This window comes from Lithobates pipiens, unplaced genomic scaffold (assembly GCF_037356315.1).
Source record: "Lithobates pipiens isolate NorthernLeopardFrog02 unplaced genomic scaffold, aLitPip1_a1.2 Scaffold_18, whole genome shotgun sequence".
NCBI classification, from domain to species: domain Eukaryota; kingdom Metazoa; phylum Chordata; class Amphibia; order Anura; family Ranidae; genus Lithobates; species Lithobates pipiens.
Genome location: NW_027507758.1, coordinates 554,089,752 through 554,111,035, shown reverse-complemented (window position 1 = coordinate 554,111,035; position 21,284 = coordinate 554,089,752). Strand labels below are relative to the sequence as shown.

The window sequence follows — 21,284 nt, the reverse complement described above, 5'->3', positions numbered from 1 at the left end:
CTATTCTTTCTTGTAGCCTTGCCCCCATCTTTACTGGAGGAAATGTTCCCATGGTTCACCTGACATTTTGGTTGAGTCTCAATGTCGGGTACAGTCCCAATATGCACATGACACTCTTCTGGACTTTGCACACGAGCAACACGCTCTTCTGTAGTCTGAGCGGCGGCGGCGCACCCTTTTGGAGTCTGAGCGGCGGCTGCGTGCCCTTTTGGAGTCTGAGCGGCAGCGGCACGCCCATTTGGAGTCTGAGCGGCAGTGGCGCGCCCTTTTGGAGTCTGAGCGGCGGCGGCTCGCCCTTTTGGAGTCTGAGCGGCGGTGCGCCCTTGTGGAGTCTGAGCGGCGGCGGTGCGCCCATTTGGAGTCTGAGCGGCTGCGGCACGCCCATTTGGAGTCTGAGCGGCGGCGGCGCGCCCATTTGGAGTCTGAGCGGCGGCGGCACGCCCATTTGGAGTCTGAGCGGCGATGGTGCGCCCATTTGGAGTCTGAGCGGCGGTGCGCCCTTGTGGAGTCTGAGCGGCGGCGGTGCGCCCATTTGGAGTCTGAGCGGCTGCGGCACGCCCTTTTGGAGTGTGAGCGGCGGCGGCTCGCCCTTGTGGAATCTGAGCGGCGGCGGCGCGCCCTTCTGGAGTCTGAGCGGCGGCGCGCCCATTTGGAGTCTGAGCGGCGGCGGCGCTCCCATTTGGAGTCTGAGCGGCGGCGGCGCGCCCATTTGGAGTTTGAGCGGCGGCGGCACGCCCTTTTGGAGTCTGAGCGGCAGCGGCACGCCCATTTGGAGTGTGAGCGGCTGCGGCACGCCCTTTTGGAGTCTGAGCGGCGGCGGCTCGCCCTTGTGGAATCTGAGCGGCGGCGGCGCGCCCTTCTGGAATCTGAGCGGCGGCGCGCCCATTTGGAGTCTGAGCGGCGGCGGCGCGCCCATTTGGAGTCTGAGCGGCGGCGGCACACCCATTTGGAGTTTGAGCGGCGGCGGCACGCCCTTTTGGAGTCTGAGCGGTGGTGGCACGCCCTTTTGGAGTCAGAGCGGCGGCGGCTCGCCCTTCTGGAATCTGAGCGGCTGCGGCACGCCCTTTTGGAGTCTGAGTGGCAGCGGCTCGCCCTTCTGGAATCTGAGCGGCGGCGGCGCGCCCTTCTGGAGTCTGAGCGGCGGCGCGCCCATTTGGAGTCTGAGCGGCTGCGGCACGCCCATTTGGAGTCTGAGCGGCTGCGGCACACCCTTTTGGAGTCTGAGCGGCGGCGGCTCGCCCTTGTGGAATCTGAGCGGCGGCGCGCTCTTCTGGAGTCTGAGCGGCGGCGGCGCGCTCTTCTGGAGTCTGATGGGCGGCGGCGCGCTCTTCTGGAGTCTGAGCGGCGGCGCGCTCTCCTGGAGTCTGAGCGGCGGCGCGCTCTCCTGGAGTCTGAGCGGCGGCGGCGCGCTCTCCTGGAGTCTGAGCGGCGGCGGCACGCTCTTCTGGAGTCTGAGCGGCGGTGGCGCTCCCTTCTGGAGTCTGAGCGGCGGCGGCGCGCTCTTCTGGAGTCTGAGCGGCGGCGGCGAGCTCTTCTGGAGTCTGAGCGGCAGCGGCGCGCTCTTCTGGAGTCTGAGCGGCGGCGGCGCTCTCTTCTGGAGTCTGAGCGGCGGCGGCGCGCTCTTCTGGAGTCTGAGCGGCGGCCGCGCGCTCTTCTGCAGTCTGAGCGGCGGCGGCGCGCTCTTCTGGAGTCTGAGCGGCGGCGGCGCTCTCTTCTGGAGTCTGAGCGGCGGCGGCGCGCTCTTCTGGAGTCTGAGCGGCGGCGGCGCGCTCTTCTGCAGTCTGAGCGGCGGCGGCGCGCTCTTCTGCAGTCTGAGCGGCGGCGGCGCGCTCTTCTGCAGTCTGAGCGGCGGCGGCGCGCTCTTCTGGAGTCTGAGCGGCGGCGGCGCTCTCTTCTGGAGTCTGAGCGGCGGCGGCGCGCTCTTCTGGAGTCTGAGCAGCGGCCGCGCGCTCTTCTGCAGTCTGAGCGGCGGCCGCGCGCTCTTCTGCAGTCTGAGCGGCGGCGGCGCGCTCTTCTGGAGTCTGAGCGGCGGCGGCGCTCTCTTCTGGAGTCTGAGCGGCGGTGGCGCGCTCTTCTGGAGTCTGAGCGGCGGCGGCGCGCTCTTCTGCAGTCTGAGCGGCGGCGGCGCGCTCTTCTGCAGTCTGAGCGGCGGCGGCGCGCTCTTTTGCAGTCTGAGCGGCGGCGGCGCGCTCTTCTGCAGTCTGAGCGGCGGCGGCGCGCTCTTCTGCAGTCTGAGCGGCGGCGGCGCGCTCTTCTGCAGTCTGAGCGGCGGCGGCGCGCTCTTCTGGAGTATGAGCGGCGGCGGCGCGCTCTTCTGGAGTCTGAGAGGCGGCGGCGCACTCTTCTGGAGTCTGAATGTGGGCGACACGCTCTTCTGCAGTCTGAATGTCCCTTTCAATACTGCTCACTGTGGCAGGCCTGCCGTGTGAGCTGTGTCTGTAGTAGATCTCGCCTTCATCTGCAATAAAACCAGAGGAATTTGATTTAGCATCTTTACCTACATTTCATATATTTTTCTTTATACAACATCAAATTATGAAGAAAAAAATTCAAAGCTCCACTTCCAGGGAGAAATAGTAAACCCGACATGACAGTGACATAGGAAAAACTGCTATTGGCTTTTGTATAAAAATGCTGATTGCCTGGCAGTTATGCTGACCCACTAAAATTCCATGATTGGAAGTTTGGAAGCCAACAACAAGTATTTTTAGCAGTATAATAAAAAAGCATTTCCCAAACATAGGTAATTGCTGTGGGCACATTGTGTGGGCGGCTAAGCAATTACATGGTGTTGATCACGTGGTGGAGTGTCAGATCATTTTATCAACTGAATATCTATCATAGAGATACTACCCAATATTAATATCACAACTTATAGACTCTCTCTGTTTTTTCATATTTATTGTTTGCACATTGCTACTTACTGGGTGTGTAATATATATGTGTATTGTTTATGTTATCACATTACCTAGCGCCACTATTTACTTTTAACCTATGTTTGGTAGATGCTGTTTTATTATAGCATTTCTTTTAAAGTGGCTGCTCTATATGTATCAGGTTTGTCTTTGGCGCAGTGATAAGATCTTAGGTAGCGGCTCATTGTGATCTGGTTGTGTATTATTTTTAGCAGTATGATGTTGCACTTTCATAGTTAAATGAGTGGGCAGGTCACAAAGGAAATTGTGACAGGAAGTAGTGGTGCCACCTGCCTGGCTGTACATTGTGGCAGGGGTTTGTGAAACATCAGACCAGCTAAGCAGGGGCTTTGTTGAGTGGCAGTTTTGTCAAGAAAGTGTGTCATTATCAGCCCTGAGATCAGAACACCACAGCAGCAAATGGAACTCCCTACATGTGAAAGAAATCTGGAGACATTAAAAGAAATACTTTCCCTGGCCCCATTAGTTCAGCGGGGAGGGGAGTGTGTGTTTGTGTGTTGGGGGGCACTGCAGAAAGGAGACAATTTCTTCACATTCAGGCTGAGAGCTCTGCTGTTTCTTATAATTGAGCTAAAATCCCAGCCTCTTTTATATCAATCTACCGGATTCCTCTGGTGAATTTATATACAAGAGGCTGGGATTGAAGAATCGGCTCAGGTGAGGACAGCTGTGGATGTTTGGACAGGTAAGTGTCTCTATATTAAAAGTTAGCAGCTATAGTATTTGTAGCTGCTGACTTAAAATTTTTTGGGGGTAGACTGGAGCGCCTCTTTAAAGTCCCACACCTTGCAAAACCTTGGGATCAGTGGACATGCGTCCTACAAGTGTGTTTTTTTTTATTTTCTTTAGCCATGACAATTTCAGTTCTCTTATATGGGTTCAATTAAAGTGCTTATAAAGGCAGAGGGATTTTATCTTGCTGCATTTCTAAAAAAATAAATAAAAAATAAATGTATGCATGCATCATGGGGTAAACATATCTAAAAATAGCTGCTTTCTCCTCTTTAAATCCTCAGACTGGTGTTTACAAGACAAAAGACAGCAATGCCTATGGCCAGCCCTATACATGTGTACATAGGTTTAGTCTACTGAAAATTTTAAAAAGAGTTTGAAGACTTTTCTTTTTAGCAAATGTTTTTGAATTAAGTTATTTGTCTGTTTTTTTTATTGTAACTGTGTAGCACTTTGAGGTCTTTTGATGGAAAGTGCATTATAAATCAAATTTTTTATTATTATTATCATTATTATATGGGGGTGCCACTGTCATCAATGGGAGGAAAAAGAACCCAATGAAAGTATTTTGTATTGATCAATATCCATGAAACTTACCAGCCCTGCGTTTTTTGTCCCACTGTGGTTCATTGGCTTTACAGCCAGCATCAAAACATCCGATAACGGATCTGAAACAGCGACGTACAAATCGCACTGCCCTCCGCATTTTGGTGGGCTTCTTGAATAGGGGATCTGCAAGCTGTATATTGATCTCTCCTTCCATAGCTGGGCTTCCTTTGGTTGGTTTCTCAATATTGTTTTGAGAAACAATCTGTTTACTTGTAATTTGTCTCATTATGAAGAATAATAAGACACGCTTTAAGTCTGAGAAATTGCAATAAAACTGAATCGAATAAATCCAAATCCAATCAAACAGCAAGAGAAAGCTGGACAGAGATGTCTTCACTGTACAGCGAACAACTCACTACTGATGCCAGAAGAGCCCAGAGCAGCCTTATATTAGAGCAGGTGATGACATCATAGAGGGGTTTTTTTTAACTGACAATTTTTCTTAACGGCTTTTGTTGCCATGGTTACCAAAGCTTCCTATACACAGTGATGGGCTGTGGGGGATGGGCTGTGGGGGAGAGCACAGACACACCAATAGAGGACTATGATTGGGCAGTATTAATGGTAGCAATATGATGGGGCAGTTTTGATTGGGCAGTTTTGATGGTGGCAATAGGAGGAGGCAATTTTGATGGGAAAAAGAGGGGGGGGGGGACTTGGCTCAGGGTAAACAGATCTAAAAATAGCTGCTTTCTCCTCTTTAAAATAAATTCTCAGACTGGTGTTTACAAGACAAAAGACAGCAATGTCTATGGCCAGCCCTATACATGTGTACATAGGTTTAGTCTACTGAAAATTTTAAAAAGGGATTGAAGACTTTTCTTTTTAGCAAATGTTTTTGAATTAGGTTATTTGTCTGTTTTTTTATTGTAACTATGTAGCACTTTGAGGTCTTTTGATGGAAAGTGCATTATAAATAACATTTATTATTATTATTATTATTATTATTATTATTATTATTATTATTATATGGGGGGTGCCACTGTCATCAATGGGAGGAAAAAGAACCCAATGAAAGTATTTTGTATTTATCAATATCCATGAAACTTACCAGCCCTGCGTTTTTTGTCCCAGCGTGGTCCATTGGCTTTACAGCCGGCATCAAAACATCCGATAACGGATCTGAAACAGCGACGTACAAATCGCACTGCCCTCCGCATTTTGGTGGGCTTCTTGAATAGGGGATCTGCAAGCTGTATATTGATCTCTCCTTCCATAGCTGGGCTTCCTTTGGTTGGTTTCTCAATATTGTTTTGAGAAACAATCTGTTTACTTGTAATTTGTCTCATTATGAAGAATAATAAGACACGCTTTAAGTCTGAGAAATTGCAATAAAACTGAATCGAATAAATCCAAATCCAATCAAACAGCAAGAGAAAGCTGGACAGAGATGTCTTCACTGTACAGCAAACAAATCACTACTGATGCCAGAAGAGCCCAGAGCAGCCTTATATTAGAGCAGGTGATGACATCATAGAGGGGTTTTTTTTTTCAACTGACGATTTTTCTTAACGGCTTTTGTTGCCATGGTTACCAAAGCTTCCTATACACAGTGATGGGCTGTGGGGGAGAGCACAGACACACCAATAGAGGACTATGATTGGGCAGTATTAATGGTAGCAATATGATGGGGCAGTTTTGATTGGGCAGTTTTGATGGTGGCAATAGGAGGAGGCAATTTTGATGGGAAAAAGAGGGGGGGGTGGGACTTGGCTCAGGGTAAACAGATCTAAAAATAGCTGCTTTCTCCTCTTTAAAATAAATCCTCAGACTGGTGTTTACAAGACAAAAGACAGCAATGTCTATGGCCAGCCCTATACATGTGTACATAGGTTTAGTCTACTGAAAATTTTAAAAAGGGATTGAAGACTTTTCTTTTTAGCAAATGTTTTTGAATTAGGTTATTTGTCTGTTTTTTTATTGTAACTGTGTAGCACTTTGAGGTCTTTTGATGGAAAGTGCATTATAAATAACATTTATTATTATTATTATTATTATTATATGGGGGTGCCACTGTCATCAATGGGAGGAAAAAGAACCCAATGAAAGTATTTTGTATTTATCAATATCCATGAAACTTACCAGCCCTGCGTTTTTTGTCCCAGCGTGGTCCATTGGCTTTACAGCCGGCATCAAAACATCCGATAACGGATCTGAAACAGCGACGTACAAATCGCACTGCCCTCCGCATTTTGGTGGGCTTCTTGAATAGGGGATCTGCAAGCTGTATATTGATCTCTCCTTCCATAGCTGGGCTTCCTTTGGTTGGTTTCTCAATATTTTTTTGAGAAACAATCTGTTTACTTGTAATTTGTCTCATTATGAAGAATAATAAGACACGCTTTAAGTCTGAGAAATTGCAATAAAACTGAATCGAATAAATCCAAATCCAATCAAACAGCAAGAGAAAGCTGGACAGAGATGTCTTCACTGTACAGCAAACAACTGACTTCTGATGCCAGAGGAGCCCAGAGCAGCCTTATATTAGAGCAGGTGATGACATCATAGAGGTTTTTTTTTCAACTGACGATTTTTCTTAACGGCTTTTGTTGCCATGGTTACCAAAGCTTCCTATACACAGTGATGGGCTGTGGGGGAGAGCACAGACACACCAATAGAGGACTATGATGGGGCAGTATTAATGGTATCAATATGATGGGGCAGTTTTGATGGTGGCAATAGGAGGAGGCAATTTTGATAGGGCAGTTTTTTTATATGTATAGAGGACTGTGAATCTGGATTAAAGTTATTATTATAAAGCCCTCTATTTAAAGGCATAGTGATAGGTTGAGTGGTCAGAATTGATATTGATTATGTATATGTCGACACACGAAAGAAAATAAAAAGAAAAAATCCTGTTTTTCTTCAACGGTGACTAAAAAAAGTCGAAGTGAGGGTGTAGTGTATCTTCTAGAATGTCCTTGCCACATTCAATACATGGGAAGAACAAAAAGAGAACTCTGGAAGAGATTAAGAGAGCATGTTCAAAATATTAAAAAGGGTTTTGATAAACATAACCTATCGAGACACTATGCGAAGTTTCATAAAAAAGACCCCTCATCTTTATTAATTTGTGGTATTCAAAAATACAAGCCCCATTGGAGAGGTGATAATAAAATTATTAGGATTAGCCAATCTGAATCCCGATGGATTCATGAATTATGCACTTTAACAGCTTTTGGACATAACGTTGACTTTGATCTTAATTGTTTTATTTCTAATTATTAATTCAAGATTTTTGTGCATTTTATTAATATTAATGAATTTTTTTATATTTTTCGATATATACTTATATATATATATATAGATAGCATTGGGGTTAGATGTACTTCACTGATGAGGGGTTTTGTCCTCTCCCCCCTCCCCCTCCTGTTTTTTTTTTTTTCCGGTATTAATTTCCCAATTGATTGGTCCAGTCAAAACCAACGTTATGGCCAGTTATGAGATAGTTAAAATATAGCTATGGTATAGTTGTCCTTTTTTTCATAATATTGCTATGTATTTGAATGACTAGATGAACACAGTTAGCATTGCCTGTATAAAATGATGTAGTATGGCATTTAACCACAAGATGGCAGTGTCTTTGGAGCGATATATTTAGAATGTTATTTTACACTTATTTATGTGGAGAAAGTTATAACAATTACTTTGTGATTTTAGTAATGTTATTAGTAGATGTGGAAGTAATTTGAATATGCTTTTATTTTCAAGTTGTATCAGGAAGCTAGTAGTATTAAGGTATGGGGCGGTTGTTGTTTTGAGTTGCTATAGCCGCCCGCCCTATTTAAACTTCATCGACACCTGACCCCTTGACCCTTTGAAAAAGTCACGTGTCTGTGACGCAACGTGTCAGGGTGGTGCCAGGTGTCACGATCGTCACTTCCGGTCGCGGCCGAGACCGAAAGTTCCCTTGTTTACAAGCGCAAGATTCTGTTTTTTAATGTGAGTGGATATTTTACATTATTTTATTAAAGTTTACATTTCTACACATGAGAGTCCCCTTTCTTTCCCCCATGATCGTTGGTATTTTGGATTTTAATGTGAGGCTGAACGAATCATCTATAAGGAGCCAAATCAGCAATTTCCCCATTACTAGTAATGGCGGGGATCAGCGATTTTTATCATGACTGTGACATTACAGCAGACACATTGGACATTTTTGACACCATTGTCATTTATACAGCAATCGGTGCTATACGAATGCACTGATTCCTGTCTAAATGACACTGACAGTGAAGGGGTTAATCGCTAGGTGGCAGTGTAGGGGTTAAGTGTGTCCTGGGGCGAGTTTCTAACTGTGGGGCGGTGTGGCTGTGTGTGACACATCACTGATCACTCCTCCCGATCACAGGGAGAAGAGATCAGTGACACTGTCGCTAGGCAGAACAGGTAGATGCTTGTTTACATTAGCATCTCCCAGTTCTTCCTTCCCGTGAGACTATCGCGGGTATCCCCGCGGTGATCGAGTGCACGGGACTTGTGATCCGACTCACGGAGGTCTCACCCGGTATGCACGCGATGGCGGCATGCACATGATGGCGTGGCTCCAAATTTAAAGGGACGTACAGGTATGCCCATTTGCCCATCCATGCCATTCTGCCAAAGTACATCAGCATGCGCCAGTTGGGAAGTGGTTAATATAAGGATACTTACCTGTAGTGGTATCCCGTGATGTCGGCACCCCTAGCCGATTTGTCCATCAGCTTTGGGTGCAGGAGCGGCATCCTTATAAGGGAAATAGGAAGTGAAGCCCTGCGGCTTCCCAGCCTGTTTCCTACTGTGCATGTGTGAGTTGCACTGCCCTTATTGAAAGGTCCCACTCTCTTCTAGGACTTGTGTCTCCCAGAAGATAGCAGGGGGCATAAAATTCAGTAGATCAACGCAATCAATGTGCAGCGATCTTATCCGGGAAGAGGGAGCGGGTACCTGGTTTTGACAAAAAGTGCCAAATATGGCAGTGGGGGTGGGGGGGGGGCTGGTGTGAACAAGCAGAGCTTCCACTTTTGGGCTGAGCTCCACTTTAGACTTCAGTTCCAGTTTTAATTTGAGTATCGCTTAGGCTGACTTCACATTTGCGTGTCTGTTGTTTTCTGTGTTCTTTTGTTATTACCTTGGACAGGTACAGTGGTGTGAAAAAGTGTTTGCCCCCTTCCTCATTTCCTGTTCCTTTGCATGTTTGTCACACTTAAGTGTTTCGGAACATCAAACCAATTTAAACAATAGTCAAGGACAACACAAGTAAACACAAAATGCAATTTGTAAATGAAGGTGTTTATTATTAAAGGTGAAAAAAAATCCAAACCATCATGGCCCTGTGTGAAAAAGTGATTGCCCCCTAAACCTAATAACTGGTTGGGCCACCCTTAGCAGCAACAACTGCAACCAAGCATTTGCAATAACGTGCAATGAGGCTTTTACAGCGTCCTGGAGGAATTTTGGCCCACTCATCTTTGCAGAATTGTCCTAATTCAGTTACATTAGAGGGTTTTTTCTAGCATGAACGGCCTTTTTAAGGTCATACCACAACATCTCAATAGGATTCAGGTCAGGACTTTGGCTAGGCCACTCCAAAGTCTTCATTTTGTTTTTCTTCAGCCATTCTGTCAATATCGAGGTAAGGAGGCCGAGATGCTGAGAGGGCTCCCCTTGCGGCCGAGTGCAGTACAACCCTGAAGGTGACACAGGGATGCAGTGCCCACAGTAGCACAGGTTGCCGGGTAGCAGCAGGTGGAAAGCTGAGTAGGCAGTCTCTGGAGGCAACTGTGCTAGGAAGTCCAAGGCAGGGTCAGGGTCAAGCCGAAGGTCAAACACGGGAGATCAATCCGGAGGTGAGAGCGATGGATCCTGAGCTGGAGACCAGGAAACGGGAGTCAAGCCAAGCCGAGGTCGGGTGCCAGGAGCAGACAAGGAGTATCAGGGACAAGCCAGAAGTCGGAGCCAGGAGAGTAGCAGAAGCAGGTCAAACAAGCCGGGTCGGTAAACAGGAGATCAGACAGCAGGGATAACAGGCACAGGTACTCAGGAAAAGCTGACGATAAACCAGCAATGCGGCACTGTCAGGTGAACGTTTAAAAAGGCACGGCGCTGGGATTACGTCGTGAGCGCGCCATCGCGTTCGTACGCCTACGACGTGTAACGCTATGCGTTCGTCCTACCCCGCGTACTCGCACTTGAACAGAAGCTACATCAGGCGTTCGTCTGGGAATCACATTGCGTCTTCGTGAGCGCTGACGCGCGTTAACACGATCGTATGTTCTGAGGTAACGCCTATTTCCCTGACAGTGCCCCCCCCAAGGGGCAGCCTCCGGATGCCTAAACGAGCCCATTTTTCGGGATGAAGACTACGAAACCTGTGTATGAGCCTAGGTGCATGTACAAAATTTGCAGGTTCCCAAGAATTCTCTTCGGCAGAATACCCCTTCCATTTAATTAGAAATTGGATTGTCCTACCTCTCCGACGACAGTCAAAGATAGATTCGACTTCAAATTCGGTTTCGTCACCAACCTGAACCGGAGGCGGGGGCACTTCTTCCCTTCCTGAAAAAGGACTGGAGATGACACGTTTGAGAAGAGAGACATGGAAAACGGGGTGAATTCTGAAAGAGTTAGGTAAAGCAAGTTCAAATGCTACAGGGTTAATTTCACGTCTGATCTCAAAAGGGCCCAGAAACTTGGGTCCCAACTTCCGAGATGGACATGACAATTTTAGATTCACTGCAGAGAGCCACACTTTGTCCCCTATCCTAAAGGCAGGGTTAATTCTCTTCTTCTTATCATAATGTTTCTTGTATTCTTCCTGAGCCTTCTTCATAGTATCCTGGAGCATTTGATAGTTAGCTTGGATAAGGTTTACTCTGTCCTGAACTGCTGGGACCGTGGATTCAGGGATGGTATTGGGTAAAAATGAAGGGTGGAACCCGTAATTTGCCCAAAAGGGTGATTGGTTGGTAGAGGCGTGTACTGAGTTGTACGCGAATTCCGCACAGGGAAGCAAGGAAACCCAATCATCCTGGGAAAAGGAACAGAAGCATCGTAGGTATTGTTCAAGCGTCTGATTGGTCCTTTCCGTTTGTCCATTACTCTGTGGATGGTAGGCCGAGGATAGACATATTCTAATTGACAACGACCTACAGAGCTCCTTCCAGAACCTGGAGGTAAATTGTACCCCTCTATCTGATACAATGCTGTCGGGTACACCATGTAGTCGGACAATTTCCCTAATGAAGATTTTTGCAGTATCCAAGGCGGAGGGGGTCCCTTTCATCGGCAAAAAGTGCGCCATCTTAGATAAACGATCCACCACCACCAAGATGGTAGTGTACTCTTCAGAAGGGGGCAACTCCACGATGAAGTCCAAAGAGATTTCCTTCCAAGGTTGTTCTGGGACTGGTAGCGGCCTTAGCAGGCCCCAGGATCTAGCATTAGACCCCTTGTTTCGTTGGCAGGTTGTACAGGAATCAACGTACTTTTTACAGTCAGATCTTAGGGTAGGCCACCATAAGGACCGCTGCACAAGGTCAATCGTCTTCCGAACTCCGAAGTGGCCGGCTAGCTGATGGTCGTGGAAGGTCCTTAATACGGGTAACCTGGCCTGCTGAGGAACAAAGATTTTCCTGATGCCATAGAAGCCCTTCTTGGCTTCTCAGGGAAGAAGCTTCTATTTCTGTACACTGGCTAGAGGCCTGGACTAACGAGGCTCTTAGATCCGGTTGGATTAATAGGAAATTCTGAGGAGACAGGATAGTACTGGGTGTAATTTTTTCTGAGGAATCTGGGAACATCCGGGACAAGGCATCTGCCTTGCCATTTTTCGATCCTGGACGATAGGTCACATGGAAATTGAACCTCGAGAAGAATAAGGCCCATCGGGCTTGTCGGGGTCTTAGACGTTTGGCCGTGCGGAGATATTCTAAGTTTTTATGATCAGTGAAAACCAGAATGGGGTGAGCGGCGCCTTCCAAGAGGTATCTCCACTCTTCAAGGGCGGTCTTGATCGCCAGAAGCTCCCGGTCACCTACATCGTAGTTCCTTTCTGGGGAGCTCATCTTCCGTGAAAAGAAAGCTACGGGGTGTAATAATGCCTTGGGACCTTGACGCTGGGATAGAATTGCCCCTGTGGCCACCTCTGAGGCGTCAACCTCCAGTACGTAGGGTAAGGCAGGGTCTGGATGCTGCAGGATAGGTGCGGTAGTGAAGAGGGTTTTGAGCTGGTCAAAGGCGGACTGTGCTGCTGGGGACCAGAGGAACTTGGTATGCTGACGAGTGGTTTGCGTGATGGGTGCTACGATGGTGGAGAAGTTCCTTATGAATCTTCGGTAGAAGTTAGCAAACCCGATAAACCTCTGAACGCCCTTCTTGTCGGAAGGAGCGGGCCAGTCTAGGATGGATTTCACTTTCTGGGGGTCCATGGCGATTCCACCTGTTGTGATGATGAGTCCCAGGAATTGAATGGATTCTTTTTCAAAGTCACACTTCTCGGCTTTAACGAATAGTCCATGGGTTCTGAGAATACCTAGCACTTTCTTAACATGTATTCTATGGAGTTCCAGAGTGGTCGAGAAGATAAGAATGTCGTCCAAGTAGGCGACGACGAAGTGGTCCAAGTACTCCCGGAAAATGTCATTAATAAAGTGCTGGAAAGTTGCTGGGGCATTGCACAATCCGAAGGGCATGACTAAATATTCGAAATGCCCAAATCTTGTTCTGAATGCCGTCTTCCACTCGTCCCCCTCCCGAATACGGACAAGGTTATAGGCTCCACGTAGATCAAGTTTGGTAAAAACGCGGGAAGTGTGGAAACTTTGGAAAAGTTCTGGGATGAGCGGAAGTGGGTAGCGGTTCTTGAGGGTGATATTATTTAATTCCCTGTAGTCCACACATGGTCTTAAAGTCTTGTCTTTTTTTTCTACGAAAAAGATGCCGGCACCAGCAGGGGATGAGGAAGGACGGATGAATCCCTTTGCCAGATTCTCGTCTATATACTGTCTCAAGGCCCCAAGTTCAGTCTCAGAAAGAGGGAAAATCCGGCCGAAGGGAATGGGAGCTCCTGGCAATAATTCGATGGGGCAATCATAGGGACGATGCGGGGGTAAGATGTCTGCCTTTTTCTTGTCGAACACATCTCTGAATTCTTGGTAAGCTGCTGATATGTTGGGAGCAGGACTGGGTACGGGTTGAACGGTCAAACAGCTGGACAAGGTTCTTGACTCGGGATCCAGGCAGTATTGTTGGCAGTAGGCAGAAGTGAAGGTTATTTCTTTCTTGAACCAATCAATCCGAGGGTTGTGTGCCTGAAGCCACGGGATTCCTAGGATGACAGGAAACATGGGAGAACACAGGACGTCAAATTTAAGAAACTCCCGATGCCCTGAACCTGTGGTCGTTAGAATGGGTCTTGTTTCCCTGGTGACATGGCCAGAGCTAGGTAGGGAGCCATCGGCCAGACGGACAGTCAGTCTTTGTTTCTTTAAGAGAAGCGGGAGAGCAAGACTTTCAGCCAAGGATAAATCCAAAAAGCAGCTGCAAGCCCCAGAGTCAAGTATTGCCTGTAAGTGGACCTCCTGACCTGCCACCATCAGTGTGACAGGAAGGGTGATGTGGGCTGAAGCGGGCTTCGTAACTTGGAGGTGAAATGGAGCACAGTGGGTCGATTTGCTTGGTCTTGTGGGACAGTTGTTAATACGATGTCCTGACTCCCCACAATAGAAGCAGAGGTGTGCCTGACGGCGGTGAAGCTTTTCCTCAATGGTCAAGGGGGAGCGGAACAGGCCATTCGGAACAGAGGTTGCCACCGGGCAGACCGGGGGTGGAGCCTGGATAGGATTAAGAGTCCAAGTGCGTTCAGACTGGCGTTCACGTAGGCGCCTATCAAGCTGAATGGTAAGTTGGATAAGTTCCTCAAGTGTTGAGGGAACCTCCAATCTGGCTAGTTCATCCTTGAGGGCTTCGGACAGCCCCATCCGGTATTGATATTTTAGAGCTGCCTCATTCCAGCCAGCATCTGTAGACCAAGTACGGAACTCCACTGTATAGTCCTCTGCAGGCCGCTCACCCTGGCGAAGGGAGTACAAGGTTGCTTCGGCTGTAGCTGTCCGAAAGGGATCATCATATAAGCGAGCCATGGCTTGAAAAAACTGATCCAGAGTACTAATGAAGGAGCTGCGTTGCTCCAGTAGGCCGTGAGCCCATGTCTGGGGATCGTCCCTTAGTAGTGAGATGGTAAATCCCACCTTGGTCACTTCAGAAGAAAAAGTCTGAGGCTGCAGGGAGAAGTACAAATAGCATGAGTTCCTGAAGGACCTAAATTTTCGTCGGTTCCCATGAAAATACTCTGGTGCAGGGACTCGTGGCTCTGGAGAGGTTGAGATTATAGTGGTAGAACCTTGGCCAGAGAGGATAGGTGACTCAGGAGGGTGCTGCAGACGTTCCTCCAGCCGGAGATATTTCTCTTGGAGTCCCTGAATCGCTGGGATAAGGGCCATGACTTCCCGTAGGATGGCCTCTATCGGGGAGTTACCTCTGTCGGCCTCTGACATATGGCTGGTTTATACTGTCAATATCGAGGTAAGGAGGCCGAGATGCTGAGAGGGCTCCCCTTGCGGCCGAGTGCAGTACAACCCTGAAGGTGACACAGGGATGCAGTGCCCACAGTGGCACAGGTTGCCGGGTAGCAGCAGGTGGAAAGCTGAGTAGGCAGTCTCTGGAGGCAACTGTGCTAGGAAGTCCAAGGCAGGGTCAGGGTCAAGCCGAAGGTCAAACACGGGAGATCAATCCGGAGGTGAGAGCGATGGATCCTGAGCTGGAGACCAGGAAACGGGAGTCAAGCCAAGCCGAGGTCGGGTGCCAGGAGCAGACAAGGAGTATCAGGGACAAGCCAGAAGTCGGAGCCAGGAGAGTAGCAGAAGCAGGTCAAACAAGCCGGGTCGGTAAACAGGAGATCAGACAGCAGGGATAACAGGCACAGGTACTCAGGAAAAGCTGACGATAAACCAGCAATGCGGCACTGTCAGGTGAACGTTTAAATAGGCACGGCGCTGGGATTACGTCGTGAGCGCGCCATCGCGTTCGTACGCCTACGACGTGTAACGCTATGCGTTCGTCCTACCCCGCGTACTCGCACTTGAACAAAAGCTACATCAGGCGTTCGTCTGGGAATCACATTGCGTCTTCGTGAGCGCTGACGCGCGTTAACACGATCGTATGTTCTGAGGTAACGCCTATTTCCCTGACACATTCGGTGGTGGACTTGCTGGTGTGTTTAGGATCATTGTCCTGCTGCAGAACCCAAGTTCGTTTCAGCTTGAGTACACGAACAGATGGTCGGACATTCTCCTTCAGGATCTCTTGGTAGACAGCAGAATTCATAGTTCCTGTTATCACGGCAAGTCTTCCAGGTCCTGAAGCAGCAAAACAGCCCCAGACCATCACACTACCACCACCATATTTTACTGTTGGTATAATGTTCTTTTTATGAAATGCAGTGTTCCTTGTACACCAGATATACTTGGACACACACCTTCCAAAGAGTTCCACTTTTGTCTCATCGGTCCACAGAATGTTGTCCCAAAAGTCTTGGGGATCATCAAGATGTGTTGTGGAGAAATTGAGACGAGCTTTGATGTTCTTTTTGCTCAGCAGTGGTTTTCTCCTTGGAACTCTGCCATGCAGGCCATTTTTGCCCAGTCTTTTCCTGATGGTGGAGGCATGAACGCTGACCTTAACTGAGGCAAGTGAGGCCTGCAGTTCCTTGGACGTTGTTGTGGGGTCTTTTGTGACCTCTTGGATGAGTCGTCGCTGCGCTCTTGGGGTAATTTTGGGCGGCCGGCCACTCCTGGGAAGGTTCACCACTGTTCCATGTCTTCGCCATTTGTGGATAATGGCTCTCACTGTGGTTTGCTGGATTCCCAAAGCTTTGGAAATGGCTTTATAACCCTTTCCAGACTGATAGATCTCAATTACTTTCTTTCTCAATTGTTCCTGAATTTCTTTGGGTCTCGGCATGATGTGTAGCTTTTAAGGATCTTCTGGTGGACCTTACTGTGTCAAGCAGCCCCTATTTAAGTGATGCCTTGATTGTGAACAGGTGTGGCAATAATCAGGCCTGGGTGTGGCTAGAGAAATTGAACTCAGGTGTGGACAACCACAGTTATAGTATGTTTTAACAAGGGGGGAAATCACTTTTTCACACAGGGCCATGATGGTTTGGATTTTTTTTCACCTTTAATAATAAACACCTTCATTTACAAATTGCATTTTGTGTTTACTTGTGTTGTCCTTGACTATTGTTTAAATTGGTTTGATGTTCCGAAACACTTAAGTGTGACAAACATGCAAAGGAACAGGAAATGAGGAAGGGGGCAAACACTTTTTCACACCACTGTATGTTTGTCATGCGTTGACGTGTGCTGAAACTCCCATGAAAGGCTCATCAAAAGCATCAGTGGATTCAAAACTGGGAATGTTTTCAGCCAATGCGTGTCAAGGCACTGCACAGATCTGAATTGGCAGAATCCTGGCTTGTTTACACTCGTGTTGCTCTCTGAAGAGCGATCAGTATTGGATTGATCTTTGGAGGGTGTTTAACAGGTGTTGAGGAGGCATTATGTTGCCTGTTTTACCCCCTAAAAACCCCACCACCCCATTCAGTTGATTGAGTCTCATCTGTCAGTCGCTGTTGGCCGCCATGAGCGACAGTGCGGATAAATTTGGTTGCGCCGCAGTGGAAAGCATTGTGGCCATATGTACACCCCAATCCATTGCCTTTGCAGGTAGTAACGCTGCTCAGGTGTGTGTGTTTACAGTCCCCTAAATTCAAAGTGTAAATTTGCATTGCAAGTAGGGGGAAATAGTCCCCATCAACTCAAAACAACATGTCCATCTAAAGTCTAGTACACACTACTCATTTTTTCTTTCAGGGCTGAACAAAAAAAAAACTGACAGCTCCAGAGGAGCCGATGTACTAACTAAGAGATGTTAGTACAGCTATCTCCCCTACTGTGCTATTGTGTTCTGACAGGGGGGACTGCCATGTCCCTTTAATAGAAGCTGGCCACCTTCTGTTGGCTGCAGTACACGGGCAGAGCTTCTGGCGGTTTCTAGTGGACCAAGCGATGCTGCCCACCATTCAGCCCATGTGTACGGGCTTTAGACTCTTCTGTCTTACAGGGTGATGGTACATTATTATTATTATTATAATTATTATTATTATTATTATTATAATACATATTATTATATATATTTATATATATGAGATCTTGTACAATATATATAGTACATGATCTCACTGCAGAGTTGTCACGTTATAGGAAGTAGAAAAATATATGATCAATTGACAGGATCAACAGGTAACAGAAATACAATATATTGTCAAAAGTATTGTGACAGCTGCCTTTACACGCACATTAACTTGTTTTTTTTTGTTTTGTTTTTTCAAATAGCAATTTTTATTAGTCGTCATTGATTTTCAACAAAGGTAAAAAGCGTAACGTGAACGTACATGAACAAAAGCAAAATGTACACGACGGAAGTCCATTTAAGGTAGGAGCAAAATACAACAACCATAGTCATTGATACTACCGAAAATGTTACCGCACATGAACTTTAATGGCCTCCCAGTCTAAGGCTGGATTCACACCTACGCATTTTTATGTGCTTTTTGCATTTTGCTGATTTGCACTACAGATCGTGTTCCATAGGAAACCATGTTATATGGACTCTAGGGCAAATCTGCAAAATGCAAAAAGCACTAAAACTGTATAGGTGTGAATCCAGCCTTAGTCTGCAGGGTTCAGTATTGGGTTGGCCCACCCTTTGCAGTTATAACAGCTTCAACTCTTCTGGGAAGGCTGTCCACAAGGTTTAGGTGTGTGTCTATGGAAATGTTGGACCATTCTTCCAGAAGTGCGTTTGTGAGGTCAGGCACTGATGTTGGACGAGAAGGCCTGGAGTGCAGTCTCAACTCTAATATATCCCAAAGGTGTTCTATCGGGTTATAATACATATAAAAAATGCTTCAAAAACGTGTATATATGCGTTAAAACATACCAAAAATTCACTGGCAAATCTCTGGCAAAAATACGCTCTGCTCAGGTGTGAATGCAGCCTTGATGTATAATTAAAGACTTTTTTTTTTTGGGATAGTGTGGAGAGCAGGCATGTTCCGGCCATCGGGACTACTGGGAGTTTCCCGGTGGGCCGATGGCTCAGTGGGCCACTCTGATGTAAGGGGGCTGGTGATGGGACACTCTGATGTAAGGGGGCTGCTGATGGGACACTCTGATGTAAGGGGGCTGCTGATGGGACACTCTGATGTAAGGGGGCTGCTGATGGGACACTCTGATGTATGGAGGTGCTGGTAATGGGACACTCTGATGTAAGGGGGCTGGTAATGGGACACTCTGATGTAAGGGGGCTGGTAATGGGACACTCTGATGTAAGGGGGTGCTGATGGGACACTCTGATGTAAGGGGGTGCTGATGGGACACTCTGATGTAAGGGGGTGCTGATGGGACTCTCTGATGTTAGGGAGTGCTGATGGGACACTCTGATGTAAGGGGGCTGGTGATGGGACACTCTGATGTAAGGGGGTGCTGATGGGACACTCTGATATTAGGGAGTGCTGATGGGACACTCTTATGTAAGGGGGCTGGTGATGGGATACTCTGATGTAAGGGGGCTGGTAATGGGATACTCTGATGTAAGGGGGTGCTGATGGGACTCTCTGATGTTAGGGAGTGCTGATGGGACACTCTGATGTAAGGGGGCTGGTGATGGGACACTCTGATGTAAGGGGGTGCTGATGGGACTCTCTGATGTTAGGGGGTGCTGATGGGACACTCTGATGTTAGGGGGTGCTGATGGGACACTCTGATGTAAGGGGGTGCTGATGGGACACTCTGATGTAAGGGGGTGCTGATGGGACACTCTTATGTAAGGGGGCTGGTGATGGGACACTCTGATGTAAGGGGTGATGATGGGACACTCTGTTGTAAGGGGGTGCTGATGGGACACACTGATGTTAGGGAGTGCTGATGGGACACCCAAAATGTAAGTGGGCCGGTCTGGATGAAGTCCAGGGCCAAATTTCTGTCCCAGTCCAGCCCTGGTGGAGAGGGATCAGATCTGTGACCCCGTTAGGGAGACTCACCCTCTACTTTCATTTTTAACCATTATCATCGAAAGTGAAGGTAAAAGGAAATCACTAATTTTGGGTTGACGCCGAAACAGGATTGGCGGCACTAGTTCTGGTGACACCCAGGGATTCCCTCACTCAGGAGGGATTTCCTCTCACTTCCTGTATTTGGCTATGGGATAGGATGTGAAAGGAAGTCTCAACAACGAGCCACAGATGTGGAAAGTGGGGATGGTGTGTTGAGGGTGATGAGCTGTGTTGCTTTTACGCCAAACATATAGTTTTGCATTGTGGGCAAAAAGTTCGATTTTGGTTTCATCTGACCAGAGCACCTTCTTCCACATGTTTGGTGTCTCCCAGGTGGCTTGTGGCAAACTTTAGACAAGACTTTTTATGGATATCTTTGAGAAATGGCTTTCTTCTTGGCACTCTTCCATAAAGGCCAGATTTGTGCAGTGTACGACTGATTGTTGTCCTATGGACAGACTCTCCCACCTCAGCTGTAGTTCTCTGCAGTTCATCCAGAGTGATCATGGGCCTCTTGGCTGCATCTCTGATCAGTCTTCTCCTTGTCTGAGCTGAAAGTTTAGAGGGACGGCCAGGTCTTGGTAGATTTGCAGTGGTCTGATACTCCTTCCATTTCAAAATGATCGCTTGCACAGTGCTCCTTGGGATGTTTAAAGCTTGGGAAATCTTTTTGTATCCAAATCCGGCTTTAAACTTCTCCACAACAGTATTACGGACCTGCCTGGTGTGTTCCTTGGTCTTCATGATGCTCTCTGCTCTTTCAACAGAACCCTGAGACTATCACAGAGCAGGTGCATTTATACAGAGACTTGATTACACACAGGTGGATTCTATTTATCACCATCAGTCATTTAGGACAACATTGGATCATTCAGAGATCCTCGTTGAACTTCTGGAGTGAGTTTGCTGCACTGAAAGTAAAGGGGCCGAATAATTTTGCACACACCACTTTTCAGTTTTTTATTTGCTAAAAAAGTTTAAACTATCCAATAGATTTCCTTCCACTTCACAATTGTGTCCCACTTGTTGGTGATTCTTCACAAAAAATAAAGATTTGATATCTTTATGTTTGAAGCCTGAAATGTGGCTTTTCACAGGTTGAAAAGTTCAAGGGGGCCGAATACTTTTGCAAGGCACTGTGCATATATATATATCTATATATATATATCTATATATATATATATATATATAGAAGGAGAGAGAAAAATACATACAGAGAAAGTTCTATATACTGTACGGATAAACGGATAGATAGATTACAGATAGATAACCAGCAGATAAATAGATCGATAACAGATAGATAGATAAGTGAGTAAGAGATACAAATAAATCCAGTATAGAATAGACTGTACTGTACAGAGAGGGGATTCAATAAAGGTAGAGCAACCAAACAGAAAGATAGATGGATAAATTACAGTGTAGAGATGTGTGTTACAAAATAGATATATACAGAGACTGTACAGTACAGAGATAGATAGTAATTAGATAAATATATAGTGGAGATAGATAGATAACAGGCAGATATATAGATCAATAACCGATACATATTACATAGATAAATAGATCAATGACACACAAATAAATAGATTGATAATTGATAGGTAACAGATAGATATATAACAGATATATATATATAACAAATAGATATATAACACGCAGATAAATAGATTGATAATGAAAAGATAAATGGATAGAGATAGATAACAGGCAGATCAATGACAGATAGATACACAGATAGACAGATAAGATTGAGGTTGATAGATTAATAAAGTATATTTTACAGAGAAAGATTAGATATTTAAAAAAAAAAAAGATATACAAACAAAAAAGATAAACTGGCTGATAGATAA

General features: G+C 46.7%; 1 protein-coding gene across 3 annotated transcripts in view; it reads left to right on the top strand.

Moving 5' to 3' along the window:
• LOC143988956 (uncharacterized) overlaps positions 1-21,284 on the top strand; it is a 570,864-nt gene that overhangs the window by 29,008 nt on the left and 520,572 nt on the right. For all 3 annotated transcript variants that reach the window (XR_013276941.1, XR_013276942.1, XR_013276943.1), the window contains exon 2: positions 17,714-17,813. The gene's annotated coding sequence lies outside the window, so the exon portion shown is untranslated. The remainder of the gene's footprint in view (positions 1-17,713; positions 17,814-21,284) is intronic.